We start from the raw sequence: 5680 nt of genomic DNA, 5'->3' as shown, positions 1-5680 counted from the left end.
TAAAAGTTCCCTCCCTTTTCAGCCCCCCCCCCCCCTCCCAAAAATAATCTTGCAGTTACTTTGACCCAGTCAGTGGTGGGAGTGAAGCGGTCGGGGTAGCTATTAATCATTCTGACGATTCTAAGGCCGGAGTGTTGCCCCCGACAACAGCGACATCATCATCTAGGCCTCATGATCCGCCCACTTCAAATCCCTCTGACATTTTAACCGCCCCATTTAGTGAGAAAGCTTCTTGGTGGTTCAGTTAGGAGGGACCGTTTAAACTGGAGAGACACACACATAGGAAACACACACACACACACACACTCCATCCCCCTGCAACCCCCCCAGTCGAGTAGCCCAATCTATCTCTCTAATTCCATCAACCACCCATGGCCCAGTCCGGTATCCTCATAGCCTAATCCCCAAATCAATCTCTTGGTCAGGAACTATGGGAGCTCTTTCCTCCCTAGGAGCCAGGATGAACCAGGATGGATGTAACTCTGGTACCCAGAGGGCTGAACACTAGGAGCTCAGCCCAGGCAGGGAGAGTGCAGACCAGGGATCTTCCCTATAGCCCCCATAGCCAAAACTAGGTTTCCCATTCACTGGAAGCCAGTTAGCCTGTTAGCCTGTTAGGCTCAGACAATGAAGGAATGAAGGGAGCTCTATTGCAGTGAGTGACAGGGCCAATGGAGAGATGAAGGGGGCTGTTTGCTCTACTTCTCTATTGCAGTGAGTGACGGGCCAATGCAGATTCAGCCAAGGCTTATAGATATAGACAGAAGGGAGGGTTCCCTCGCTCTCCCTCTCCTCCATTGAGCATCTGTGCTTTATTTAAAAGAAGCCCCCTATTCATCTCTTTTAGTGTCCTCGCCCCAGAATGGTGATTTCATGTGTATTGTGGGGATCATCCTAACCTCCCGGTCGTCATCTCTGCCTGCTGATATTTTACTCCAGGGGATTTGAAAGGCCCTGGTCAAAAGCAGTACACTACATAAAGAATAGGGTGCCATTAAGGACAAAGCCTAATATTCTTTAGTGCCTCATTTCTATGGGGGATTACACTCTGACATTGGGAGGATTTCTCCTTTTTTCATTCATTCCTTCTTTTTTGATCCGTTCTGTGCCTCCGCTTGGACATTAAAATGAGTTATGACCGTTGGCAGTTGAGTTGTTTATTTGTCTATACAGAATAGTCGATATTCAGAATGAAAAGCAATAAAAACCCATTGATGTCAGTTGTCAGTTAGTGGACTTTGCTGAAAACAACTTTACGGAGAATTATTGCCCTTCCTGAACAATTCAAACATTATCCCTCCTTCAAGGACAATCAGTAAATCAGTCAGTCAGTCAGTCAGTCAGTCAGTCAATCAGTCAGTCAGTCAGTCATTTTTTGTCCCATGTCTTGAGACGGGACAATAAGCTATGTGAACTATTCTACAGAATCAATCAATGAGGGCAAAGACACACAGGGCCTCGTTGTGTGATTGAGAGAGAGGGAGTGGGAGAGAGCGACAGAGAGAAAGAAAAGAGTGAAAAGTTGATATTTCATACTGGGCCACAGCTGCAGGAGAGTAGAGAGGCTACAGCCTCAAACTGAAACACGTTCTAGTTCCCTTCAGACGGTGAAGTGACTATTTGCATTGACTGCTCAATAAATTCCAGTATTTTCACCCAGAGGGGAAGAGAGAGAGGAGAAGAGAGAGAGGGGAAGAGAGAGAGGGGAAGAGGGAGAGGAGAAGAGAGAGAGGGGAAGAGAGAGATGGGAAGAAGGAGAGGAGAAGGGAGAGGAGAAGAGAGAGAGAGAGAGAGAGAAGAGAAGAGAGAGAGAGAGGAAGAGAGAGGAAAAGAGGGAGGGGAAGAGAGAGGGGTAGAGAGAGAGAGAAGAGAGAGAGAGAAGAGAAGAGAGAGAGGAAGAGAGAGGAAAAGAGGGAGGGGAAGAGAGAGGGGTAGAGAGAGAGAGAAGAGAGAGAGTGGAAGAGAGAGTGAAACATACAGACAAAGACAGAGAGAAACAGACGGAGAGAGAGAAGTAGAACGAGAGAGAGAGAAGGAGACAGGAATATAGAGCCAAGATCTAAACTCCCTCTGCCTCACCTCCCCCTCTCCTCTCCAAATAATCCCTCCTTCTCCCTCTCTTCTCCCTCACTGGGCAGCCAGGCATGCTGGCTGGCTGGGGGAGTGGACTAGAGGGGGTGTGTGTAAAGCAGGGAGAAGGGGGGCGCCAGACCCCAGACAAAGGGTGCAGATGGCTGCTCCTCCACAGTTTTTGTAGTCAGGGGTACGTAACAGACGTCTGTGAAGGGAGCATGCCCTCCTACGGAGTTTATTTCAGTCCCCCGTTGAAAGGCTTGGCGGAGACGGGTGCTTAGAGAGCTGAGCCCCCCCCCCAACACACCCCTCCCTTACTGCAGTCACCTGACCCCCTGACCCGACCAACCCCCCCACTCACTGGCCCACCACCTACGACCTCTATGAGGTTACATGTACAGAAATTAACAAGGGAAGGTGTCGGATGGAGAGAAAGAAAGAAAGAAAGAAAGAAAGAAAGAAAGAAAGAAAGAAAGAAAGAAAGAAAGAAAGAAAGAAAGAAAGAAAGAAAGAAAGAAAGAAAGAAAGAAAGAAAGTGGACTTACGTGCCTATCTTGAAAACATGAATTGTTTATATTACTTACATAGTAATGTCATTAGGAGGATTCAAGGACTTTGCTGTTGCATGCCTTAACTGTGAAAGGTTCAACCTGACCCACAGAACTCACTGTACTGTTATGGCACCTTCCCCCAGTGTACTTTCAGAAGAATGTGTTCTTGTAATATTTGTGCTTGTCGGTCAGGCCTGGATAAGAGTACCACCATGTAGCCTACTAAACAAATACCTAATTGACCATTACGAATGTTGCATTAATGTTTGTAAAATGGGTAGTTGGATCGTGGATGCTGAATGTACGAGCAGCGTTCCAGGCCGTGCTGTATAATCAATGATTCTGAATGTTGAGATGTTTACGATAAACCCGCCAACGTACATCCTTTAGTTTCGTAACACAACATGTACTTTAACAACAGTACAGGACTCAATAAGGGATCATCTGTAGATGATTACAGCTAATACATAAGAAAGATACAGGTAACTGCATCTCAGTGCTTGAGGCGTCACTACAGACACCCTGGTTCGAATCCAGGCTGTATCACAACCGGCCATGATTGGGAGCCCCATAGGGCGGCGCAGCGTTGTTGGCCCAGCGTCGTCTGGGTTTGGCTGGGGTAGGCCGTCATTGTAAATAATAATTTGTTCTTAATTAACTGACTTGCCTAGTTAAATAATGGTAAAATAATATTTTTTTTAAGCCAAAATAATGGAAACACTTGATTAAACGAGCGATACAAAGTATATTGAAAGCTGGTGCTTCCACACAGGTGTGGTTTCTGAGTTAATTAAGCAATTAATATCCCATCATGCTTAGGGTCATGTAATGGGCAGGCCATTATTTTGGCTACCATGGCTATGCCCCCATGGGATGACAATGCCCCCATCCACAGGGCACGAGTGAAAGCATGCAAACGATGTAAACCATATGCCATGGCTTTTTCTACATACTGCCTCTGGAATACACCACCCCATGGCCTACTGCCCTATATCCAGTCTTACAGAGCGGGATTCTATATCATGACCCACTGAAGACTGACACTGACTTAACTCAAGGGATCTTCTGTGTGGTGAGGGGCTTGACAACTTGGGATTTAGCCACAGCGTGCGCATTGTGACAGTTGGTGTGTTTGTGACACTACACAGCTCATATAATACTGTAGGTTCCTGTGTGTGTGTGGAGGAGGGAGAGAGACGGTGGGGGAAGAGAGAGTCGGGGAGGAAGAGAAAGCATGTGTGTTTGGGTATGTATGAGTGAGTGTCAAATCCAATCAAATCAAAGTGTATTGGTCACGTACACAGCTTAACGAATGGTATAGCTGGTGCAGCGAAATGCTTATGTTGCTAGCACCTAACAACGCAGTAAAATGTCCACAAAAAAAGAAAAAGACAAATAAATCAAGAAATGTCGTAACGAATCCAATTAACAACCCAAATAGCACTGTAACTGTGATCCAAATCCTATCTGTACGTACTGTGTGTGTGTGTGTGTGTCACCAACCGGCCTGTGAAAAGAGGTCATTGCAGCCGCAGGGGACAGAGCGGAGGGGGATAAGAAGGAGGTACGTCATCAATACAAAGGCTTTAATGGAGACGGCACCATGTCTTCTCTCTCTCCTTTCTCTGTTTCTCTCCCTACAGGGAGATACAGACCTCACCCTCCTGAAACAGTGATGGTGCATCACCCGTAGAGGTCAATAAGGTGTAACCTGTGAGTTCCGTCTCATTGTACTGCCTATCTCCACAGTGGCAGCCTAATGGGAGGATAGATTTCTACTAAGTGACACTGATTAATGGCTTGGAATCCTTCTTGTCTCTGTCTTGCTGTCATAGTGTCTGTCTGTCCACTAGCTGAGCTGGCCACACGCCAATATGTATATCCCCAAAACATATTAGGAGCTTTTACCAATGAACAATGCTATTTTGTTTATATTTTCTTTCGCCACAATTATATTCACATCTAATACACACATAGTACAGTATTATTAGTTATGGACAGACAGATGGACAGACAGGCAGACAGAGAGAGGATGGAATCTTTTAGGCTGTCCTGGTTTGTCTTTTGTCTCCATTTTCCCTCTTTCTCCTTTACCTCTACCCCCCACCCCACACCATCTCTCTCTCTCTCTCTCAATTCAATTTCAATTCAATTCAATTTAAGAGCTTTATTGTCATGGGAAACATATGTTAACATTGCCAAAGCAAGTGAAGTAGATAATAAACAAAAGTGAAATAAACAATAAAAAATAACAGTAAACATTACACTCACAAAAGTTCCAAATAGTTAAAGTACAAAAGGGAAAATAAATAAACATTAATATAGGTTGTATTTACAATGGTGTTTGTTCTTCACTGGTTGGCCTTTTCTTTCTTGTAGCAACAGGTCACAAATCTTGCTGCTGTGATGGCACACATTGGGTTTGTTTTCTAATTCTTTGTGGGTCTGTGTAATCTGAGGGAAATATGTGCCTCTAGTATGGTCATACATTTGGCAGGAGTTTAGGAAGTGCAGCTCAGCCTGTCTTCTCTTGAGAGCCAGGTCTGTCTACGGCGGCCTTTCTCAATGGCAAGGCTACTATGCTCACTGAGTCTGTACATAGTCAAAGCTTTCCTTAAGTTTGGATGAGTCACAGTGGTCAGGTATTTTTCCACTGTGTACTCTCTGTTTAGGGCCAAATAGCATTCTAGTTTGCTCAGTTTTTTTGTTAATTCTTTCCAATGTGTCAAGTAATTATCTTTTTGTTTTCTCATGATTTGGTTGGGTCTAATTGCGTTGCTGTCCTGGGGCTCTGTGGGGTCTGTTTGTGTTTGTGAACAGAGCCCCAGGACCAGCTTGCTTAGGGGAGTCTTCTCCAGGTTCATCTCTCTGTAGGTGATGACTTTGTTATGGAAGGTTTGGAAATCGCTTCCTTTTTGGTGGTTATATAATTGAACGTCTCTTTTCTGGGTTTTGATAATTAGCGGGTATCGGCCTAATTCTGCTCTGCATGTGTTATTTGGTGGTCTATGTTGTACACAGGATATTTCTGCAGAATTCTGCATGCAGAGTCTGAA

The sequence above is a fragment of the Salmo salar genome, chromosome ssa12 (genome assembly GCF_905237065.1).
Source record: "Salmo salar chromosome ssa12, Ssal_v3.1, whole genome shotgun sequence".
NCBI lineage: Eukaryota > Metazoa > Chordata > Actinopteri > Salmoniformes > Salmonidae > Salmo > Salmo salar.
This window is presented reverse-complemented; position numbering follows the sequence as displayed.